The 25,847-nt window shown below is 43.4% G+C and overlaps 1 protein-coding gene across 1 annotated transcript in view; it reads left to right on the top strand.

Moving 5' to 3' along the window:
• The window catches only part of ZNF414 (zinc finger protein 414), a 1,162,011-nt gene that overhangs the window by 114,193 nt on the left and 1,021,971 nt on the right, over positions 1-25,847 (top strand). The gene's annotated exons all lie outside the window — the stretch shown is intronic.

Below are 25,847 nucleotides of genomic sequence, written 5' to 3'. Positions count from 1 at the left end.
TAGCAAAGGAACAGCATAAGCTGACCATCGAGCGTCAGAGGAGCACACTCTTTGGTGGTAGTAAAACTTTGAAGGGCTTGGCACCCAAATTTGTCCTTTAGTCAGCTCGGCTGAAGTTGCCAGACCATTTGGTCACAGGGAATGTGCTCTGAAGATTTGGAAGCTGGCCAGCTGTTGTATTGTTGACAGGATATATGTAACCACTATAGCTAAGGCTACTGCAGCAGTGAGCAATATGATGAAAATGCAGGGTTGTACGATTTTGACCTAACATTAATGCAGTGAAATGGATATCCTAGTTTTTGGGGAATGAGCCTCCTAGTGAATGTACCACATGACTGTGATGATCTGCAGTCAGACATGTGAGGAAAGTATTGATGTTCTTCATCTCACATTGCTGCAGTCCTTACATATGGGTAGTCCGCTGTCCTCGGTCGGCCCGAATACCAAAGTATTAGGCTGACGTCGGTCAAGGGCGCTTAGAGCTGACATCAGAACGTCAGGGTACAAAAGCGCATGACCGACGTCATATCCTCAGTCTTTTTTGCCGCATGGTCCGATGCAGAAGCAGCGTTGCAAGTGCCGTTCGGCGTTCTGAAATTTTCGTGTTTCGAGTTTCAGACCGAATCCAAGTTGGGCTAAGTACTCCGTTGGGGAATATTTTGGTTTTTTCTTGCCTCAGTTAATTACCGGATGTCAGAAAAAGTGAATAATTGTATTTCTTGTGGGAAACAGATACCGCATAGGGATTATCATTCTTTGTGTATTCCTTGTTTGGGGCCTGGGCACGACGTAGTCGGGTGTCGCTTTTGTGCTAGGTTTAATAAGCACACCATTAAACGAAGGTTAGATTGCGCTAGGCTGGTCTTCGGTAAGCGGTGCAATTATAATATGCCGTCAGATACTCTGACGCCCGCTTCCCCGAAGAAGCGCAAAGACAAAGCGGATAAACCCAGACAGGATGAGTCGTCCGTTCCGGACGCCGGTGCTTTAGAGGCTTCAGTGGAACCGGTGGTTCCGACGGAGGCTTCTCTGGAGTCTCAGGGGGAGACTTTGATTTTGCAAGATGTGGCCTCCCAAGAGGCAGGTCAGGCTGAGGGGGCTTCTCAGGTTACTGTACTCCCCTCCCTTCCCAGGGTGGTTAGGCCCTCTCCTGTTTCCAAAGGTTCTTCCAGAGGCAGGCCAGGTTTGTCTTCTGCTGGTGTCAGTCCTAGTTCTGCAGGGTCTGTACCTAAGAAACACATGCTTAAAATGGCAGAAGATTTGATTACTCTGATTAGAGGTTCTATGCCCCCTCCTGATAAGAGGCCTAGGGTGGAGCCAGAGTTGGAAAGTTTTGAACAGGCTTCAGATGATACAGAGTCTTCTGTGGAAGAACTTCAGGAATTCCTCCTTATTCTGATTCTGATGCAGAAGATTCCACTCCTTCTGCTTCTCCTCCAGAGGATTTTTCTTTTTCAGAAACACTTCATTCTATGAGGGAACATTTTAAGTGGGAAGGTCAGGACTTCTCTGACTCACGGAAAAGGCTAAGGGAATTTTTGTTTTTACCTCAGCATAGGCCCTTGGCTATACCCCCTGTTCTGGATGTTGTGCAAGATGTGTTTTCAGAGGCTTCCCTTAATCCTGATTCTCTGCCTCCTGCGCCAGTTAAACCGGATAGGTATTACAGGGTGCCTGAAGCGCATAAATATCTCTAAGAGTCCTAGGGCAGACCCAGAAACTGTTAGCCAGGGACCTAAGGGTGTCAGGGCCTCTGTTGTAAAGAATCCAGTCCCTCTAGATAAAGAGGCTAGAGCTTTGGATAGATGGGGAAAAAAGGTCTATACCCCCTCTACTTTAGCAATGAGGGCTTTGAATTGCCAATTTCATATGTTGAAGTATCAGAATTTTCTCCTTTCTCAATTAAAATCTAAGGTGGATGCTCTGGCAGAGGGCATTGAGTGTAAAGAATTACAAGATTTGGTACATGTCTCTGAACAGGTGGGTAAGCATTCCTTAGTGTGGTTTTGATGCTTTGCAGGCCTCTTCTAGGGTGGCTGCCACTGGTTCAGTTCTTCGCAGGCATGCTTGGCTTAAGGATCAGAATTTATCAGACCATGTTAAGACCAGGATTTTGGATGCTCCTTTACAGTCTGAAGTGTTTGGTCCACCTGTGGAGTCAGTCTTAAAGAAAATGGAGGACAAGGCTAAGTCTATGCAGACTGTTAAAGATTTTTTGCAGGTCCAGCCTCCGAAGTTTAGTAGAAATTGGCCTACTAAGGGGTGGTCTTTCCTTCCTCTGATTCTCAGTCTAGGGGTAGATCTAGACGTGGTAGGGGCAGAGCTCAGAGTACTTTCAGGCCTAGAACATGGAGTTCACCTGCACAGTCTTCGAGTGAGGGCAGGGGCCAGTCCTTTCGTAAACAGGCCCAATGACCTACTTTTTCAGCTGCCAGATTCTTCTTGCCTGGCAGCACCTTTGGGAGGAAGGTTGGCACTCTTCAAGGAAAATTGGCTTTTGATTACCCAGGACAAATGGGTATTGGATATCATACACCAAGGTTACTAGTTTTATTTCCATACCTTGCCTCCTTTCAAAGGCATGCCAGACGTTCCTCCTCATCAAAGACTAGAGGCTCACAAACAGATTTCTCTACTACTTCAAATAGGGGCTATACAACCGGTCCCTTTGTCAGAAGTGGGCCTAGGATTTTATTCTCGCCTGTTTCTAGTACCAAAGAAAGGGAACACGTGGAGACCAATTTTGGATTTATCTATCCTCAACACATACTGGACATTCCAAAGTTCAAAATGTTAACACTACAACAGCTACTACCTCTGCTGGGCAAAGATCACTGGATGGTGACTCTGGATCTCAAAGAGGCTTACCTTCATGTTCCTATCAGGCCCAGTTGCAGGAAGTATTCCTCAGATTTGGCTGGGACTTTGCATTATCAGTTCTCTGCATTGCCCTTTGGCTTATCTACTGCGCCCAGGGTGTTCACAAAGGTTCTGGCTCCAGTGATAGCCTTCTTCAGGCTAAGAGGAATACAAATTTATCCTTATCTGGACGATTGCCTGATTCTGGCTCAAGACAAGGACGATCTTCTTCACCATCTGCAGTATGTGATGGCAGTGTTAAGATGCCTAGGGTATTCTGTGAACGAAATAAAGTCCAGTCTAGTACCCTCTCAGGGCATGTGCTTTCTGGGTGTGAGACTGAATACAGCATCCCAGATGGCCTTTTTGACCCCGGACAAACAAAAGAATCTTTCTCTTTATTTCCATCAATTGTCTTGTCAGTCCAGGCTGACTGCAAGGACAGTCCTTCAAGCCTTGGGGTTCATGGCATCTTGTATTCTGGTGCTTCCCAATGCCAAACTGCATATGAGGAAGCTGCAATGGTATCTCAAAAATGTATGGACACAACACTGCCAAGATCTGGACACTGTCATTCAAATAATACCTTGCATTCAAAAGGAATTTTTGTGGTGGGCTCAGGAATGTCACCTAAACAAGGGACTCTCTGTGACCCAGCCAGAGGCAAGTCAGATTCTAACGACAGATGCCTCAGACAAAGCTTGGGGAGCTCATCTAAATGGAAAATGGGTACAAGACCTTTGGCCTGCCAGACTTCAACATTTGCACATCACCTTGAAGCAGATGTTAGCAGTCCAATTTGCATTGATGGCTTTCAAGGATTTACTTCTCCCAGGACAGGTGTTGATTCAAACAGACAACACAACTGTCATGTGGTACATCAACAAGCAAGGGGGAACTCATTCATACCCTCTTTGCAGGCAAGCAATGATTTTGTGGGAGACTGCTCTCAGTTTACAGCTAAATCTTCAAGCAAGGTTTCTGCCAGGAGCACAGAACTCCTTAGCAGATGTGTTGAGCAGACAGATAGTGGATCCCCACGAGTGGAAATTGGATCCTCATGTATTTCAAAAGTTGACAGTGTTATGGGGAACTCCAGACATAGATCTGTTCGCTTCTCCACTGAACTACCAGTTGCCAAAGTTTTGCACAAAAAGGTTTCATCACACAGCTTGGAGGGTGGATGCTCTGTCATTCAGTTGGAGCAATCTTCACGTCTATGCCTTTCCACCACTGCCTCTTCTCCCAAAGGTACTTCTGAAGGTCAGACAGGACAAACCATCCATGATTTTAATAGCTCCAGATTGGCCTCGTCAACACTGGTATCCACTACTGAGAACTTTGGTACGGGAGCCTCCATGGCCTTTGCCTTCGATTCCACACCTTCTGTCTCAGGAGAGCAGTCACTTACTCAATGTCAAACTTCAGTCTCTGCATCTAACAGCCTGGCATATTCTATTCTAGACCCTGGAGGGTCTCTGCTTCCACAACAAGTTTTGAATGTTATTTTGGAGGCCAGAAGGCCCATTACAAGGAAAGTTTATGCTGATAAATGGAGAAGATTTTTTATTTGGAGCAAAGCAAAGGACTTTGATGTTTCCAAGCCTGATTTAAGTGTTTCTCTTCAATATCTTACTGAGTTATTGGACAAGGGTTTGTCCTTCTCTATAAAGGTTCATGCTGCAGCCATTTCTGCTCACTGACTGTGACCCACCATTATTTTCTCATCCTTTGTTTAAGCAATTTCTTAGAGGGGCAAAGAACATAAGACCCCCACGTAGAGCTCCTACTCCTGCTTGGGATCTCAATTTTGTGTTGGAGAAACTCACTCTACAACCTTTTGAGCCTGCAGCTACTGCTGAGCTAAGGTTTTTATCATGGAAGACTGCTTTTTTGTTGGCCATTACCTCTGCGAGAAGGGTTTCTGAATTACAGGCCCTTATGGCAGTTGAGCCTTTCCTAATTTTCCATAAGGATAGGGTATCTTTGCGTACTAATCCCTCCTTTATGCCTAAAGTGGTTTCTAGTGTGGCTTTAAACCAAACTATTCATTTGCCTACTTTTTATGCAAACCCCCAAAATAAAGGGGAAAAGATTTTGCACACTTTGGATATTCACAGGCAGTTGCGTTATTTGAGCAGAACTAAAGGGTTCAGGCAGTCTCAGCAGTTGTTTGTTTCTTTTGCTTTGGGTTCTCAGGGGAAACCAGTTTCAAAACAAACTATTTCTAAGTGGATTGGCTTTTGTATTGCTTTCTGTTATTCCCATCATGGTAAGGAGATTCCGGCTGGAATCAGGCCTCATTCCACTAGGGCTACTGCCACTTCTACATCTTTTTTAAGGGGGGTAGCTACTAAAGATATTTTGGAAGCAGCTACTTGGAGTTCAGTGCATACTTTCTCTAAACATTACCACCTTCCACTTTATTCTAAATCTAGGGCTGGATTTGCCACTGCAATTTTACAGGGCATTTTGGCAGCTCCCAATGCTTTATGATTTTGCCAACCTCCCTTTCCTCTGCTTTGGGATTCTACCCATATGTAAGGACTGCAGCAATGTGAGATGAAGAACATAGTACAGTTTTGTACCTACCATAAATGTAGATGTTCGAAGATCCACATTGCTGCAGTCTAATTTTCCCTCCCTCCTTCCCCTCTGTAGTTTGGGGTGGTTGTATGGTTTGGGTTGTAAATATTGTAAATATTGTATATATTGTTTGTACATGGGTGGTTGGATGTGTTTTGGCTATGCCCTTTCTTTTTAGGGCCTTCTGACATCTGGGGCAAGAAAAGACTGAGGATATGACGTCGGTCATGCGCTTTTGTACCCTGACATTCTGATGTCAGCTTCATGCGCCGATGACCGGCTGGTCCTATACTTTGGTATTCGGGCCGACCGAGGACAGCGGACTACCCATATGTAAGGACTGCAGCAATGTGGATCTTCGAACATCTACATTTATGGTAGGTACAAAACTGCACTTTTTAGAGGCTGTTATAGCAAGTGTAGCACTTTTTTATTGTAAAGTGTTCTGTGGGTCCGTCCATATAGTTGTAAGACTGTTGCTTCAGTGGTGGAACTTCCAAGGTATACGCCCCAGTTACAAAGCCATTTCTAACTTCAGCGTTTATCCATGGCTGGTTATAGCATTTTTTCTTGACTGTTTTTCCCCCCACATTGACTGCCAAGCATAAGCCCCCTCATAACTTTGACCATTGTCATTATTTCTTCATGGACAAGTGCACATCGAGGAAGACTTTAATATATAGCTAGCTTTTTTTTCCTACAGGTGTAACATAAACTTTGCCATATTGGCCTTTTGACACATGCATGTTTTTATAGGTTCATAGGCTCATAGGTTCATACTAGGCTATCTGCCCTAGGGCATTTATAAGCCTAGCCAGAGTGTGTTTGGCTTTCGCCACCCACTTTAAATTAATTTTGCTATGCCCTTTTTCGACATTGGTATACTGTGCCTCTGTCTAGCAGTGACACAGAAGTGATACCCGGGGTAAACCTACGATCTCCTATCCACTCATCAAGATTCCTTTTGAAGAGAGTCAATGAGGGACTCTGCCTAACCTGGACTGGGATTTTATTCCAGAGTGAAGGGAGCCTCTGGGTTATGAATCTGTCCCTCCAGCATGTCCTATTTATTACAGTGCTGAGGTTCAAGTCTCTCGAGTGCGTAGCACGATGAGATTTGGATTTTCTGAGGTGCAGCATGTCCATTAATTCCAGATTGGACATGGCTTTATACGTCAGGCACAGATTGCCTCTGAGCAGGCTGTATGCCACTGAGTAGAGCTGGAGTTTCTTTAACCGGGCAGCATATGGCATCTGTTTGAGCGCTTTGATCCTCTTGGTGAGATACTTTTGGGGTCTTTCCAGTTGCTGCAGGTGTCTGGTAAGGTACATCCTAAAAGGGGCATTGTACTCAATTATTGGCCTGATGAGGGATGAGTAAAGAGGCACGATGACCACCCCTGATCTAGATGTGAATCCCTTCATGATTAGGTGGGCTATATAAAATGTTTTTCTAACCACTTTGGCCACGTGGTTGTCAAATGAATGATTGCTATCAACTTGGGTCTCCAGGTCCCTAATTACTTCTTCCGTACTTAATAGATTACCACCTATGTGGTAATTTATGGGCACTTTGTTTTTGCCAGAGGGGATGACTATACACTTTTTGGTGTTTAGCTTGAGACCATGGCTCTGGCACCAGTTGTCTGTTTCTATGAGGCCCTTTTGGAGGATGCTTGTGTCGGCTGGAGAGTCGATTATGGTGCCCAGTTTGCAGTCATCTGTGAACTTGGTCAGCCACAGTCCTTCCTTGTTGGCCTGTACCTCCGAGAAATATATACCGAACAAGAGAGGTCCCAGGACTGAGCCTTGTGGGATGCCACTTGTAACTGGTTTGAAGTCTGACATGGCTCCAGCAATTCTAACCATGTGTGTTCTGTCCTTGAGCCAGTTTGCTACCCATCTAGTGACATAGGGGTTTATATTTAAGCTGGTGAGCTTATCTATAATGCCCGAGTGGGGTATTGTATTGAAGGCTTTTGCGAGGTCCAGGTTGGCTGTGTGGACCACCTTCCCCTCGTCAATGGCCTTGGTGACTGTTTCAAAGAAATCGACCAGGTTTAAGAGGCAGGATCTGCCCTTAACAAAGCCGAACTGGGTAGGAACCAGTGTCTGTAGGTCCCCAATATCTTTATTTATGAGGTCCATGATGATCCTTTCCATAGCTTTGCAGACCAAGCTGGTCAGGCTTATGGGGCGATAGTTTCCAGGATCCGTTGAGGCACCACCTTTGTGGAGAGGGACCACTGTTGCTGTACGCCACTCTTTGGGTACATATCCTGTAGTAAGGCTGAGATTGAACAGTAGTTTTATGTTTGGGTTTAGCTCTTCTTGGAGTTCATGTAGGATGCAGCCCAGGACACCGTCTGATCCCATTGATGCTGTGTTTTTTGCTTTGGAGAGGGCAGCTCTTACCTGAGCATCTTACCTGAGAAGTCAGGGGGGCAGCACTCTGCTGGGATACATATTTGCCCTTTAGGGGGGGGAGTTTGCACTGAACCTGTCAGCTAGGATGTTGGCAATGTCTGTGGGTTCAGTGTATTTTTTGTCATTTTGGACTAATTCTGAGCATATCTGGGAATTCTCACCCAGGTTCCTAACATAACTAAAGAAAGCCTTGTAGTTATCCTTAGTGTCCTGTGCAATTTTTCTCTCGAAGCTGGCCTTAGACGATTTTATGAGTGCCTGTAGTTTTTTGCTAATACTGATCAGAGATGCTTTCCCTTTTTGGGATTTTGCTCTGTCATGTAGGAGCTTCCTCCTTCTATTGTATAGTTTGTTTATGGCTGGGGTCCACCAGACAGGACGTCTGCTTTTGGAGGATTGGGTCTTGGTTTTATTTGGGATTGCATGATCCATGCATTCCTGAAGGTGTTCATAGAATGCGTTTGTAAAGGATTCTGCGGTCTGGGCCATATTTTCCACAGGCCTGGGGGCTTTGAAGGATTCCACCTCTGTTTTGAGGAGTGTGAAATTTGCTTTAGAGAAGTTTTTCACTGTGGTTTTCTGGGCAGAGGGTGGGGTCGGGATGTGACTATCCAGTGAGATTAGTTTATGGTCTGATCTTACCAGTGAGGGATACACTTCTGGGAGCATAGAGTCCCCATGTTGGTGATGATCAGGTCCAGTATGTTTTCCCCTCTTGTGGGAGTGGTAACAAGTTGTTCCATAGCATTTGAGTTTATAAATTCTAGGAACCTTTGGGCTAGGGTGTTGGAGCTAGAGTAATGCTCCCAGTCTATGTTTGGGTAGTTGAAGTCGCCCAATATAATGGTGTTTGGAGAGACCTTCATATTTTCCAGTGTTCTCAGGAAGGCCGAGTGGGGATCCTGGGTTTGGGAGGGTGGTCTGTAGCAGGCTATAAACTGGAAGGCAGTTTTACCCACTGTTAGTTGCACATGGATAGTCTCTGATGCTTTGTGCTGTGCCACCAACCTGGAGGTGTGGGTATCTTTGACGAATATTTATACTCCTCCTTCCTTTTGTGGTTCGGTCCAAGTTTTGGGGCCGAAAAGCATGGTATGAGGTATAACCTGGTAGTGCTGGGGTGCTCTCGGGAGCCTTGAACCAGGTTTCTGTTACTGCACAGATATTGATGTTCTCCATGCTAAGGAGAGTTTCGAGTGCATGCATCTTGAGGTTTAGACTTCTGGCGTTGAGTAGCATTACTCTTAGTTTCTTATCCCTTGTGATACCTATGGAGGTGGGTTTGTCTTTTGAGCCTTGCCTAAAAAAGGCACTATGGGGTAGCAAGAGCCTTTGCCAATATCCGAAAGCCCAGGGGTGACAGGTGCAAGCCGTCCCTAGCGAAGCATCGTGGCTTGTCGAGCATGTCATCCCAGGCTGACCGGCATTGGATCCCCTTTGAATGACACCAATACTTAAGCCAATTGTTGAAATTGATCATCTTGTCTTCATATTGTGGCATCATTCTTGGTGAGGGTAAGATGCTACTCAAGGTCAGGGTCATACCGGCCTGGGCTACATGCTCAGAAAGCTCCTCTGTCTCTCTTCATGTAGTCCAGGGAGCTACGTCTCAGGTCATTCACACCAGCATGGACAATGATGGAGTCATATTTGTACTTGCCTTGGAGTGACCTGAGTGCTTGTGTTATGTGGCGGATCCTAGCGCCCGACAGGCAGCTCACCGTGACCTTCTCCTTGTTCAGCCTGGTGAGCGGGACGTCAGTGTGCCTGACGATAGTCACCTATTACAAGTGTATCAGGTGTGTTGTTTAGCCTTAAGGGCTGTGACTGTTCGGCACACTGGCTTTGTGAGCTATGTGTTGCATGTGTTTTGGTTTGGGGTAGCGGTTGCTTGGGTGTCTGCTTTGGAGGTCTCTGCTGCTTAGGCAGTTTTTTATTTAGAGCCTCTGAGTATGTTTTTGTGTGTTTGTGTTTGGTTTGCTGTCGTGGTAGGTCTTTGTGAGACTGGAATTGTAGTGTGTGTGGTTTCCTTCTCCTCCTGACTGGTTACGCCAGTACTGAGTTGAGAGAGCTTAGCCTCCAGGTTGGCTATATGGTTGCATCTCTCACGTGTTGGAATTTTTTGCGTGGAGGAGAGGGTTGTCTGTGTACATGAGGCAGTTGTAACATTGCCTCAAGATTCCCAGATTCACCAGCTGGACCGGAGAGGAGACTGACAACTGACCTTTGGACATGCTAGAATAGTATTGGGAATTCCTGTATAATTGAAAAAAAGGGCCAATGGGGAACAAGGTACTCAAGGGGAGTTTGTCAGGGTGTAGTGCTTTTAATTTTAGTGCTGACTTATATAATTGCTTTAGTGAGCAAGTGCCAGGTAACTTAAATGCAATGTGTTACAGGTAACTTAAATGCAAAAACGACAAACAGTAACTTTCTTTCAAGTGAAACAAGGAAATAAGTACAGTAAGCAATGCAGATATCACTAGGGATCCACAGAAGTGCTGAAAAGCCGCGTTTTAGGTGGAATTAGCGTTTCAGGGAAATAACAAGCAAACCAACAAGCAGCATACAAACAAAGCTAGGTTCAGCAGGCCTGGATCTAGTCTATGCTACAGCAAACAAGGTGTACCAATTTCAGTAATAAACTTATTCAAGTGCTATGTACTATAAGCTATATACTATTTGGCAAATACTACCCACGAAGTTCCTATATTCTAACCTCTTATCAGATGGCAACCTGCTGTGGTTTGATGGACCATACTACCTCACCCCAGCTCCTTCAGCATCTACACTACTGTTTGAATACAGATAATATAGGTTTCAGTCAAGGCTTTATCTGTGTACCACACAGAGCTGTTACAGTGTGTCATATCTGACTACATGTTTAGATGTTTTGTAGATGAAAGCGTTAATTTCCTTTTGTGTCTGCATTTGTTCTTGCTACTAGGGTAAGGATTTGGGGGCATGTTTCCTTGATTACAGGATTAAAAATCATCCAGGTTTACAAGGGGTACTCACATCCACGGTGGTGCAGCGGTAGCATCGTTGCCTCACAGCAAGAGGTTCTCCCATTCGATTCTCGGCTGGAGTGCGGGGAGTGCCTTCTGTGTGAGTCTGCATGTCCTCCCCACGGTTGGGTGGGTGTTCGAAAGAAGTGCGTAAATGGGCGTACCTTCATTGAAGATTGAACGTCGAGCTGGCATCTCGGCGTTCGTGAAAATCTACTGCCAATCATTAGCGGACCGGAGTTCCGCTGTGGCGACCCCTAACCGTGAAAAGCCGAAAGACAACAACTGTGTGAGGCTGTTATGCTCTTTCATAAATTACAGAACAAGGTCAAACAAAATAGAATTTTTCTGATTACTGCCATGCTTTGATGGATTTCTGTGTGCAAGCAGACAGGAGCATGCTTCTTTCTAACAATGAGGAAAGTTTTGATCAGAGTGCTTTCTTCGTGTGGTACCTGATCTATGACTAGACTTTATGTAGAGGGAGTGTACCTCCAAATCCCAAAGAATGTAGGGAGAAATACTTATAGGCAGAAGATTTTCAGAACATTCCCTGAACATCTGTCAAGGACCAATCTCCTAAATGACCTAGCACACAATGTCTTCCCTTATCCTATTGCAAATATTTTGCCTTTATGCACATAATGTTCTCAGTGCTGCTGTCAGAAATCACAGTTTCGTGACAGTGGGGGGGAACATCCTACAAACTACAGCTTGAGAGATATTTTGTTGACCAATTATAGAATGGACATTTTAGTAGTCTCTCTGCTTCGGTCCCTTTTCAAGATTGCCAAGTTTCTGTCTTTGAGGAAAATATTGCATGGGCAAAATGTTGAAAAAGAGAGTCATGTAAATACAGAAGAAAATGAAATTTTGGCTGGCTTGACCTGAAGCTTCAGCTGATATGTTTGTGGTTTGCTGTCATTAATTTGCCTGAGTTTTTGAATTGTTTAAGATGTAGGTTTATAATTTTAGATTACTGGCTTGCAGCTGTTCGCAGCTGCTCTCTAGTTCACACTGTGGTGTTTCTCATACTGTTTTGATTTCAAAAGGGCATTAGGTCTGTAGATTTTATTTTTGACATATAAATGGTATACATTTCAAATGTAAAGTGTGAGGTTTTAGAACTATTTCAGTTGTATCAACTACTAAGCTCTGTACATTTTAAGGACTACTTGTTTTGTAGTTTAGGTGGTGGTGCTGCGGTAGCGTTGTCGCCTCGCAGTAAGACGCTGTCTGGTTCGATTCTCAGCTAGAGCGTCTTCTGCGTGGAGACATGCGTGAATGGGCATACCTTCGTTGAAGGTTGTGTGTCAGGGCTGGTAACTCGGCACGTAAAACTTAACTACCAATCATTAGCGGACCGGAGTTCTGCTGTGGTGATCCCTAACCGGGAAAAGCCAAAAAGACGCAACAACTTGCAGAAGTTAACAGCTGTTGCTTTAAGGTTCAGATTCTGCTACATTTATAGAATGTACAATTGTGTAAGTAACTTACTATAATGTTATAGTAGGTCAGAGTGAAATACTCATGCAAAGTTAGCGCAGTGTACTAAATTTAATCTTTAATTCAGAGGGAAAAAGGTCACGTAGACAAACTACTCAGTAAAAAAATTCCAAGAAAGACCAAATTGTAAGCCCTATGTTTTTAAAGTATTGACAGACAATCCACATATACTCTACAATTGAAGTCAGAAAAAAAGGCTGAAACATGCATATCTGCAGCTTGTGGGCATTGGCTTTATTGGCGTGAATGTATCCAAAATATTTAAAAAGTAAAAAGTCCAGGGCATTCAGAAGTCAGGTAGCTGAAGCACCGTTGTGTTCTTAAGGGATTATTTGCATATATCTCAGAAATTAAAACGAAAACAATTGGCAACTTCACTGAAGACTGAATCCACAACGTTTAATTTAGCACTTTTCGCCCAAATACTTATTTGAACTTCATCAGATACTAACATTTACAAAAATCAAGTTTAAATAGTCATGTTTTACCATGATTAAAATCAGCTGGTCTCTCAGTCTTAAAATTTAAAGGAACAGTAGTTAAAATAGCATTGTGAACATAATATGCATTTTCCTGTTCTTTAAAACTGCCTTATTTAACAAGCAAGTGACTACATTTATCGCAGCAGCAATATGATGAAAATCATATACAAAAATTGTGTAAAAATATAAAGTCTCCTCATTTATCTAACCTTACATTATAAACATTTTCAAGTGAAAAATTAATAAGTAAAACATAATTTCTATAATGTTGTTACTACAGTATTTCATCTCCTTAAACATTTCAGTTTTAAACAACATGTGATAGACACATGTTGTTCAATCCTGGAAAGTTATAAGCATTGAGACGAATTTGCTAGAGCAATTCCAACTTTTTTAATAGTAAGGTGAATGGACCCAACTTTTTTAATAGTAAGGTGAATGGACCCCCTCTTGGATTACTGTCCACTTGATCAAGTATCCAGAATTTAAATGCATGTTCTGGATATTGTTCTATATGCTTTGCTAAAGCATCATCCAGTTTGTGTTTATTAATACAATATATATGTTCGAATATGCGGTCTCTCATTCTACGCTCGGTTTTACCAATGTAGAATGAATCCCAATTTTGACATTTAGCAACATATACGTTCATTTTGGAGTTGCAATTGACTTTTCTTCTGTTACTCAAACGTGTGTTGTTTATGTGCAGTGACGCACCTACATGAATGTATTTGCAACAGAGGCAACTACCACATTGTTTCATCCCTGTTGCATAAGATTGGATCCTGCACTCACCTTCAAATATATTCTTGAGTGTTCTACCTTTCCTAGTAATGAATCTTGGTTCTGTACCAATTTGTCCACTATTAGTTTGTCCTCTAACGGAATATTCTAGTTTCTTATCGGTATGTTTTTTCTGTGACGATAATCAAGGTTAAAAGTTGTAATATAGCTCATTGTGAAATCAGTTTGGTTCGTACCTGTCACAATGATTGTGTCCTTGACCTGATTTTCCATATCAACCTGACTATCATTCATAGAGTAGTCATTCAACCCAGTAGGGTGTTGTACACTCAGAATGGGTATGTACACACCATTAATTATTTTCTCCACAACTTCTATTAGTTTGTCAAAGTACTTGGGTATGCTCTTTTTGTGAATAATTTTTTCAAAAACTGGCACTCAATATGGAAGTCCTCATCTGTAGACACCATTCTGGCAGCCCTTACTAATTGACCCTTTACCACTGATCTTTTTTGGTGGCAAGGGTGTGCACTTGTATAGTGCAAGAATGTGTTTGAATAAGATGGCTTCCTATAAATTTTTGCTTGGAATCTCTTTTCAACATAATTTTTGGTAAGTTGGACATCTAAGAATGCTATTTCATTTGGGTCAAAATTATATGTAAACTAAGAAGTCTGTAGTCTCGTTAAAATAATCAATGAGATTTTTTTGTCTCTTCATGTTTCCCTGTTATTAGTAAAAAGATGTTACCCAAACAGCGTGTAAAATAAATTATTTTTGAGGCTATTCCTTCCTTATTGAGTACAAATTGATGTTCCCAGTAACTCATAACCACATTTGCGAAGCTAGAGCCACAGGGGGAACCCATGGCTACTCCGCTTTTTTGCAGGTAATAGTTTCCTTAAAATAAATGTAATTGTGGGATAGAACTATGCCTAGAAGTTCTTCCACTAGACTGATGTCATTCTGGGGAGCCCCTTTCTTCCTTAATAACTGACTAACCCACTCTATGCCCAATGCTTGCGGTATTGACGTATGTAAGTCCTTTACGTCTATTGACTAACCCACTCTATGCGCAATGCCTGTGGTATTTACGTACATAAGTCCTTTTGTTTACTGTAAGGAAGTTGTACTGACCCACTCTATGCCCAGTGCTTGTGGTGTTGACGTATAGAAGTCCTTTACGTCGACTGTAAGGACGTTGTACTGACCCACTCTATGCCCGATGCTTGTGGTATTGATGTGTATAAGTCCTTTATGTCGACTGTAAGGATGTTGTATTGACCCACTCTATGCCCAGTGCTTGTGGTATTGACGTATATAAGTCCTTTACGTCGACTGTAAGACGTTGTACTGACCCACTCTATGCCCAGTGCTTATGGTATTGACATGTATACAAGTCTTTTACGTCGATTGTAAGGATGTTGTACTGACCCACCCTATGCCCAATGCTTGTGGTATTGACGTATATAAGTCCTTTACGTTGACTGTAAGGATGTTGTACTGACCCATTCTATGCCCAGTGCTTGTAGTATTGATGTATGTAAGTCCTTTACGTCGACTGTAAGGAAGTTGTGCTAACCCACTCTATCCCCAATGCTAGTGGTATTGACGTATACAAGTCCTTTACGTCTACTGTAAGGAAGTTGTACTAACCCACTCTATGCCCAATGCGTGTGGTATTGACATGTATAGAAGTCCTTTACGTCTACTGTAAGGAAGTTGTACTGACCCACTCTATGCCCAATGCTTGCGGTATTGATGCAACTATGCCCAATGCTTGTGGTATTGACGTATATAAGTCTTTTACGTCGACGGTAAGGACGTTGTACTGACCCACTGTATGCCCAGTGCTTGCGGTATTGATGCAAATAAGTCTTTTACGTCGACTGTAAGGAAGTTGTACTGACCCACTCTATGCCCAGTGCTTGTGGTGTTGATGTATACAAGTCCTTTACGTCGACTGTCAGGACATTGTACTAACCCACTCTATGCCCGATTCTTGTGGTATTGACGTATATAAGTCCTTTACGTCGACGGTAAGGAAGTTGTACTGTTCGTCATACGTCAGTTCATTAATTCTTTGCAGGAATGACCATGAATCTTTACATATTACTTCTGTTACATATTTTTTAAGTATATTGTCTATCACTTTAGCACATGCATATGTGGCAGAATTCCTGCCATCAACGATGGGTCTAAGTGGAGGGTCAAATAAACATTTATGGATTTTGGGAACCCCAAACATTGTGGGTGCCACTGGTGTTAACACTATCATGTAGCTGTACATGTCTATATCTTTCCCTCTATGAATAAATCATTAATGTAGATTTTGATACGTTCATTAGCTGTGTTGTATTCATTAAGGGATGCTTTCTGATATGAACTAGAAGCTAACATTAATTCTATTTTAGCTTCATAGTCATCCAAATCCATAAATACAAGGCCTCCACCTTTGTCGGGTTTCATGACGCGTACCTTAGCTGATCTGATCAAGTTGAACCATGCTTGCTCATCTTTAGTTAAATTATACTCATAACCCCTGAATGTTCGGGCGGCCACGGTGTTGCAGCAGTTAGCATTGTCACCTCACAGCAAGAGGTTCTCCAGTTCGATTCTCAGCTGGGGTGCCTTCTGTGTGGAGTCTGCATGTCCTCCCTGTCGTCGCGTGGGTTTCCTCCGGGTGCTCTGGTTTCCTCCCACATCCCAAAGACATGCAATAGGTGGATTGGACACACTAAATTGGCCCTAGGTGAGAGAGTGTGCGTGTGTGTGCCTTCTGTGGAAGGTTGGGCACCGGGCTGGCAACTCGACACTGTAACACTCCACTGCCAATCATGAGCGGACAGATGATCCGCTGTGGCGACCCCTAACCGGGAAAAGCCGAAAGAAGAAGAAGATACTCATAACCCCTGAATCTATTTACCTTTTGGTATGTTCTCATGTCCAATTCGCATATCTTTTCAAATGTATGCATGTCAAAATTCATCACTCAAATTGATAATTGTTTTACTTCGAAACCTGTTGTCACACTGATTTTGATTTTTCTTTAAAATTCTTCACCTCTTTGTAGCTGAGAAAGGAATCAATGGAGCCATTAAGTGATTGTGCCATTAATGATTTGCTGAAGCATAACTGTCTTAGCCAGTGTGCTAAATGCTGTGTATATACGAAGGTAACTCCCGATAAAATAGAAAAAAAAGTCTGATTTGCTTACTATTATTTTTTTAAAACAGCTTTGTTAAATTATCACTTGTGACACAAGCAAACTTGCATTTATATAAAAGTAATCAAACCAAATTAACAAGTTCATGTTTACAAACATTAAAATTCACCACTTTTGTTCTATATTATATAAGCTAAGCACCATTACATAAATTATTCAATTCCGCGGTGGTGCAGCAGTTAGCGTTGCCACCTCACAGCAAGAGGTTCTCCAGTTCAATCCTCTGCAGGGCTGCCCTCTGTGCAGAGTCTGCATGTCCTGCCTGTGGTCGCATGGGTTCCTCCAGGTGCTCCGGTTTCCTCCCACATCCCAAAGACATGCTGTAGGTGGATTGGACACACCAAGTTGGCCCTAGGCGTGAGTGCATGCATATGTGTGCCTTCTGTGGAAGGTTGGGCGCCAGGCTGGCAACTCAACACCGTAAAAAAAAAAAATCCACTGCCAATCATGAGCAGACAGGTGATCCGCTGTGGTGACCCCTAACCGGGAAAAGCCGAAAGAGGAAGAAGATTCAGTTCCTGCCTTCTCTTAAACCTCATTCTTCCTCCAAAACATTTTCTGCATGTATTGTTTTCACAATTTTCATTTCTCTACGTAATTTACTCATACCTTTTTATTGCAATATTCAGTACTTCAGTTATAACTGGTTTAGATTTTGATTTCCGTTTTCTAGTAATTGCTTTTTTTGGCAGAGCAGAGTTAAACCTAACATGGCCTTAGTATGTCTGTGTCTAGGCAATTCAGATCCTGTATCCCAGCTCAAAAGAATTTCCTTGGTTACACTCATCTGCTCACTCCGTATACCTGAAAGAGTACTCTGCAGGGAATGTTTAAAGTCTGCCAACTCAGAACATATGCTCCCACTTACCTCTTTTTTTTCCCCATCACACCTCCAACAATTTGCCATCTACCTGAGTTCTTTGGAGTCTGTTTGGGATGTAGAAGTGTTTTAGGCAAACACTCCCAGGCAAGCATTCCAAATCTTTTGTTATTTGTAGTAAGTCTAGACCTGCTGAAGGTGATTGTGCTTGTGCAATTGGCAGAGTTTGAGAACTGATGATAGTTATCATGTTGATCATTGCTGCAGTTGCGTAAGCTGTATGGGTTGTATCCTGCCCAGGATATAACAGCCAGCCAGCTTCCAAAGCTTACAGGCATTTTCCATGTCTCCAAATCATTAGACAGCTTGAGCTGAGCTGACTAAAAAACATGTTTGGGTGCCAAGCCCTTCAGAGCTTTCCTACCTCCAAAGACAGTGCTGCTCTGAGGCTTTTCAGGATCAAAGAGTTGGATAAGGCTTTTCAACTGCTGGGCAGATAAATTCCCTTTGAGGTAAAAAACTTCCTGTTTAACCTACTATTGTTACTAACCTTCCCTGGGAATCGAGCACCATTTTCGGCTGCACCATGGAACAAACTACTGGTCCCTTCTTCAGACCTTCTTCCATCTTCATAAAGAAAAAGTTAACTAAGCAACCTTTGCTACCACAGCAAGCTAGAAATTTGCACAGCTGCAGGTGGGTGACTCAACTGTGGCCAGAGCTGGCTTCTCTGACCACTCCTATTTTTCCCCATGTCTCTCTGGTGTCCATACGGGTTCATATCACGTTATCGAAAGCCGAAAATGTCAAATTGCACAATGTCGAACACTATGCATCGAACGCTAAAAATAGCAAAGCTGCAGAACATCAAATTATTTCCTAGGGAAAGAATTTGGTTGTCCGTTTCTGTGGCTTTGCTATTTTTAGCACTGTGATGGAAAGTTACGGGGGTTCAGGTAAGTGTGTGATTGTGTGAATGTTAGGTTTAGAGTGCGGGTTACGTGAGTTAGGGTTAGGGCGCTGGTGAGGTGAGTGTGCAATAGTCACGGACCTTAGGGTTTGGGTTGGGTTAAGGTAAGTGGATAGATAGTAGTGTTTGTATAGTTTAGTGTGGGGTTAGATGTATGATTTTAAGTGTAAGTGTGTGGATTGCTGTTTTTTTTGGTGTGCCTGTGTAGTGTGAATGTGTTTCGGAATAGCGTATTTTTTCCCTGGGAAAAAATTTGCTTTTCTGAATATTCGATATTGTGTGCTTTAGATTATTTAGGTTCGATTAACTGGTGTTCAACATTATCGGCTTTCGATAACGTGATATAAACGCATCCATACAGCCGTCATGGACTAGAGGTCAGATGTATTCTCTTTAACCGTTAGGGTCTCCTCAGTTGGCAAGGGGAGAGCTACTGCTGTCAGTCATGGGAGAAGAGGCAAGGGATGTGTTCCTGGTTAGCCAGAATGTGCTGCCCATCCTTGGGAAGCTGATACTAGCAATACTAGGTATGTTGCCCCAACTTTCCTGTTAAAATGAGATGGAAAAACAAACATTTAACTTCTGCATCAGTTACTCTGGACAGGAGTAAATTATTGGTATTGGCTTAAGGTGTTGTACAAGCTGTTGTCTCTTCTTGTAGGGTGGTTTCTGGTAAAAGAAAGAGGGGTTCCCCTTTCCCTGAAGAGCTTCATGATTTTGAAACTGTAGGGAAATGTAAAGGAACAGATATTTTCTCCTCAGGTTTCTGATTCAGACTCAAAGGCGTTGTATCGTAATCTGACAGTGAAGGATTTGCTTTTCACGAGACAATTTTATTTTATTTGTTTCATATTTGTTAACCGGGCTGGTCTAACTGAGCACATGCCCATTTTCAGAAGAAACCTGAGGAGAAAAGCTCCGAAAGTAAATTCTTTACATAAGCAAACACAGAGTATTAATTATTTAAAAACATTGCAGTAAAAATTACAGCATGAGTGTAAACATACAGACATTTCCGGAATGTTTAATAGTTTCATAGTTTACTACTAGGCTATCTTCCCTAGTGCATTTATAAGCCTAGCCATAGTGATGTGGCTATTGCCACCCCTTATAGTGGTAATAAGTGTACAGAATAGATTCCGAATATTGTGCCTCTGACTTAGTAGTGACACATTATGACCCCTTTACTTAATCAAATTAATTGACTGTGCCTCTGTCTAGTAGTGACACAGGGAGGACCCCTGGGGTAAACCTACGATCTCACATCCACTTGTCCAGATTTCTCTTGAAGAGAGTCAGTGAGGGACTCTAGCACAGAATCCCAGTTCATGTTAGACAGAGTGTGAGAAGCCTCTGAGTTATGAATCTGTCCCTCCAGCATGTCCTATACATGTATGTGCTGAGGTTCAAATCTTTAGCTCTCATGGTTCTGGTGGATTTGGATTGCTTGCAGTGGAGCATGTCCATCAAATCCTGATTGGACATGGTCTTGTATGTCAGGCATAGGTCACCTGTAAGTAGCTGGATTTTCTTTAGTCTGGAAGCATATGACATGTGTTGTAGACCCTTGATCCTCTTGCTAAGGTACTTTTGGGGTCTCTCCAGCTGTTGCAAGTGCTGGGTGAGGTACATACCAAATGGGGCTTTGTATTCAATCATGGGCCTGATAAGGGAGAAGTATAGGGGTACAATTACCTCCTTTGATCTGGATGGAAAACCGTTCATGATAAGGTGGGCAAGATAGAAAGTCTTTCTAACCACTTTGGCAACATGGGTGTCAAACGAGAGGTCACTATCTACATGGGTCCCCAGGTGTCTGATTTTTTTTTTCTGTGCTCAGTGGGTTGCTGTCTGTGTTAATTTGTGGGTACTTTGTTCCTCCCAAAGGGGATGACTACACATCAGTTGCATTCAGTTTCAGGCCATGATTCCGGCACCAGCTATCTGTTTTTGTGAGGGCATTCTGTAGGATGTGTGTGCCGGCTGATGTATTCACTATGGTGCCTAGGTTGCAGTCATCTGTAAACTTTGTCAGCCACAACCCTCCTATGTTTGCTTTCACATCTGAAAAGTAAATGCCAAATAAGAGGGGTCCCAGGACAGATCCTTGTGGGACACCACTTGTGACTGGCTTTGAATCTGACAAGGCACCTGCAATGTCAAATTTATGGGTTCTGTTTTTTAGCCATTTTGCAACCTATCCTGTGACATATGGATTTATATTTCAGCTGTTGATTTTGTCTATGATGCCTGAGTGGGGTATTGTGTCAAAGGCCTTAGCCAAGTGCAGGTAGGCTGTCTGGACCGCTTAGCCCTCATCAGTGGCCCTACTGACAGTTTCAAAATAGTCAGCTAGGTTCAAAAGGCAGGATCTGCCCTTTACAAAGCTGAACTGGGTGGGATCAAGAGTCTGTAGGTCAATAATGTCTCTGTTTAAGAGCTCCATAATGACTCTTTCCATAGCTTTGCAGACAAGGCTGGTTAAGCTTGTGTGGTGGTAGTTCCCAGGGTCTGTGGAGGCATCTCCTTTGTGGAGTGGGACCACTGTTGCTGCACGCCAGTGTTCAGGTACATATCCTGTAGCAAGGCTAAGGTTAAATAGCATTTTTATATACGGGTTTAGCTCCTCTTGGAGTTCACGTAGCACGCAACTGGGGATACCATCAGGTCCCATTGATGCTGTGTTTTTGTCTTTGCTGAGTGCGGCTCTCACATGGACATCTGAGATGACAGTGAGGTTACATTCAGCTGTGATAACTATTGTCTTTTGGGGGTGAGGGAGGGAGAAAATTACACTGAACCTGTCTGCCAGAATGTTGCCAATATCTGTCGGGTCACTGAAATTTATGTTGTTGTGTACCAACTCTGAGCATATCTGAGGGTTCCCACCCAGGTTTCTGACATAACTGAAGAAGGCATTGTGGTTATCTTTATTGTCTTTGGTGATTTTTGACTCAAAGTTGACCTTGGATGTCTTTATGAGAGAATGTAGCTTTTTACTAGTGCTGATCACAGCTGCCTTCCCTTTAGGAGATTTAGCTCTGTCTTGTATTAGTATCCTTCTTTTGCTATACAGTTCGTTTATGGCTGGGGTCCACCAGACAGGCCACTTTCCCTTGGTGGAGAGGGTCTTGGTTTTATTTGTGATTGCATGGTCCATGCTTTCTTGGAGATGTCCGTAGAAAGCGTTTGTGAAAGAGTCACCATTGTGTGTTGTGGTTTCCACTGGCCCAGTGGGCTTAAAGGATACCATCTCAGACTGAAGAAGTGTGAAGTCAGCTTTTGAGAAGTTTGTCACTATACTCTTTGTATTATACTAGCACCGACACATTTGTAGAAAATTTCCCAGAATCCATCAAACAAAATGGACATGCAAAATGTAACACTTCCACAAGAGGGGTAAGCATACTGGATGTGATAATCAGAAATATGTGTACTGGATGTCAAGATGAGAAGTGTATCCCTCACTGGTAAGACCAGACCATAGAGTAATCACACTGTAGTTACACATCCCGACCCCAGTCCCTGGCCAGAATACCACAGTGAAACACATGTATAAAGCATAGCTTGCACCCCTACAAACCAATGTGGAATCCATGAAAGGCCCTGTGCAAGTCCAGAATATGGGACACACTGCAGAACATGTTATACAGGCATTCCATGAACACAGCCAAGAGTGCTTGGAGTCTGCAATCACAAATAACAACAAGACACAATGCCATACACCCAGGCATCTGGCATGCTGGACTCCAGCAATTACTAAACCATTGAAGAGAATGAGGAAGCTACCACATGATAGATCAAACATAAAAAGTGAAGTAATCAGTGATCACTAGTATGGCAATAAAATGTGTCCACACATACAATCCACTAAGGCCAGGCAAAACAAGTAGAATCTGTGAATCCAGAGGCAATGTGACACCTGTCCCAAGTACACACACAACAACTCACCCCAATAAATACAAATATATGTGATAGACACAACCAGGTAGCCAAACTGGAGCCTGAGCACCCCCAAATCAGTACTGTCAAAACTAGTCAGGAGGACAAGGTTACCACATACACCACAAACCCAGTTCCACACAGACCTACAATGACTGTAAACCAAACACATAAACACAAAAACATTCCCAGAGGCCCTAATTACAAACACACAACACCAACACAAGCCTCCAAAGCAGACACCCAATAAAACAACATCCAGACATAGCACATGTAACACATAGTACACAAAGCTGGTGTGCCAAACAGTCACAGGACAGAAGGAGAAACAACATGCCTGATACAGTTGTAATAGGTGACTCCATAGTGAGACATGCTGCTGTTCCAGGGATGGCTTGCACCTGTTACCCATGGGCATCTGGATATTGCCTAAGGCTTTTGCAACCTACAGAGATCCTTTTGTAGGCAAGGCCGAAAAGACTAACCCACCACCATAGAAAACAAAACTGGAAAGAAACAGAAGGGTAATGCTAATCAATGCCAGACGTGTAAACCTCAATATGCATGCTCCTGAGGCCCTCCCCAGTATGGAGAACATCGATGTCTGTCCAGTGATAGAAACCTGCTGCAAGCCTCGTGACAGCACACCAGCACTACCAGGTAATACCACATATCATGTGTTATGGCCACAAAACCTGGAACAAAACATAAAAGGAGGGTGAGTATCCATATTCAGCACAGACACTTATATGTCCAGTTAACTGACAATGCTTACGTCATTGCAGTCCACCCATGTGCAACTAACCGTAGGCAAGACTGCTGTACAGTCTGTAGCATGCTACATACCACACTCTCACACACAGAAACCCCACCCCGCTGTCCTGAAGACAGTGGACAGTATGAATGTACCACCAAATACAAAACAAGGTACACACAAATTACCACATAGGTGGTAAACCATTATGTATGGAAGGAGTAATCAGGGACCTAGTGACACAAGTGGACAGTAACCTGTTATGTGACAGTCACATTGCCAATTTGGCTAGGAAGACTGTCTATATTGGACACTATCATGAAAGGATTCACATCTACGTCAACAAAGGTCATTGTGCCCCTATACTGTTCCCTTATCAGACCCATAATGTAGTACAATGCTTCGTTTGGGATGTACATTACCTGGCACCTGCAGCAGTTAGAAAGACCTCAAAGGTACCTCACCAAGAGTTAGAAAGGGTCTCAAATATATGTCATATGCTGCCTGGCTGTAGACACCACAGCTGAATGCAGTCACATACTGCCTACACAGAGGCATTGTATGTCTGTTGTACAAGTCCATGTCCAACACAGAAGTAATGGACATGCTCCACCCCAGAAAACTCAAAGCCATCGGAGCTGTGTGAGTCAGAGATGTCAACCTCAACACATAATCAAATAGGATGTGCTGGAGGGACAGATACCTAACCCTGAGGCTCTCCACACACTGGAACAGAATACCACTACATGTTAGGCAGAGCCCCTCACTGACACTCTTCAACAGGAAGTTTGCAAAATGGATGGATAATTGTAGATGTACACTGGGGGTCTTTACTGTGTCATGTCCAGACAGAGGCACAGCTAAGTAAATCATAAATGGCCACAATATTCACATAACAAGGGGTGGCAAAAGTCACACACACTGTGGCTAGGCTTACAAATGCCCTAGGGTGTGGATAGCCTAGTATGAACCTATGAACGTATTATGATACAAATTGTACAGAACACTAAGGATAATCCCAAGGCTGCTGCAACTGATGGTAGGAAGTGTGTTGTGAATTCCCAGATATGCTCTGGATCACACAAATATTACAAACAACATACCAAACACACACGTATTGCCAACATACATCCTGACAGGTGCAGTGCAACCCCCCCCCCCATAATGCAAAATATCTTTCCCAGCAGACTGCTGCCTCCCTGACATTGTCAGCCTTACCACAGGATATGTACCCAAAGAGCAGTGTACAACAACGGTGGTTGTTCTCAAGAAAGGTGTCACCTGAATGGATACTAAAAACAACCACCACAGAATCCTGAGAAGCTTGGTCTGCACAGCTATGGAAAGGATCAGCATGTACCGCAGACATAAAGATATTGGGAATCTATTGACACCCGACCCTACCCAGTGTGGGTTTATTAAGTGCAGACCCTGCCCCTAAACATGTGTGACTCAGTTGAAACAGTAATTGAGGTCACCGATGAGGGCAATGTGGTCCACACAGCGTAGCTGGACCTTGCAAAGCCTTCCATTCAATACCCTACGTGTTCAATATAGATATGCTCACCAGCTTATATATACACCCCTATGTCACTAGAGGGGTTGCAAACCAGACCAACGACAGAACTGACATGGTCAGACATGCTGCAGCCATGTCAGACTACAAACCACATATAACAGGTATCCCACAAAACTTTGTCCTGGGACCTTCCCCGTCTGGTATATATGACCCATAGGTACAGGCCAACATGTAAGGACTGTGCCTGAACATGTTTGCAGAGGACTACAAACTGCCCAACATATCTGACACTCCAGCTGACACAAGCATCCCACAAAAGGGCCACATAGAAACAGACAACTGGTGCCATAGCCATGTCAGCAAGTTAAATGGAGAAAACTGTATAGTCAACCTCTGTGGATATACAGTAAGTAACCACCAATTACCACATGGGTGTTAACCCATTACATACTTAACATGTAATGACAGACCTGGGTACACAAGGTGATAGATATCCTGCATTGGACAAACATGTGGCTGTAGTGTTAACAGAAACAATCCATATACCAACCTAATCATGAAGGTTATGACATCTAGATAAGGGGAGGTCATTGTGGTTCTGCAGTTATCCTTCATCAGCGTTACAATTGACTAAAACAGCTCCTGTGGGGTGTACCTCAGCAGACACCTCCATCAACTGTAAAGTCCACAACAGTACCTCACCAGGAGTATCAAAGAGCTTGAACAGATGTAATGTGTTGCCTGATTAAACAGAGTGCAACTCCACACACTGCCATGCTGGCCACCCAGACGCAAGCTGTGCCTGATGTAGAAAGCCATGTCCAAGCTGGAATCAATGAACATGCTGCACCTTGTACAATCTGAATGGCAGTGAGCTATGCATGAGGGACCTGAACCCCAGCACTGACATACATAGGACAAGCTGTACTGCATTATCCATAACACAGAAGCCACCCCCACGCATGAGTAAACTACCAGTACCAGTACAGGTTATCCATAGA

The sequence above is a fragment of the Protopterus annectens genome, chromosome 13.part0, assembly GCF_019279795.1.
Source record: "Protopterus annectens isolate FY-2018-M chromosome 13.part0, PAN1.0, whole genome shotgun sequence".
Taxonomy (NCBI): Eukaryota; Metazoa; Chordata; order Ceratodontiformes; family Protopteridae; genus Protopterus; species Protopterus annectens.
The sequence above is the reverse complement of the archived record's forward strand: the minus strand, read 5'-3'. Positions and strand labels throughout refer to the sequence as shown.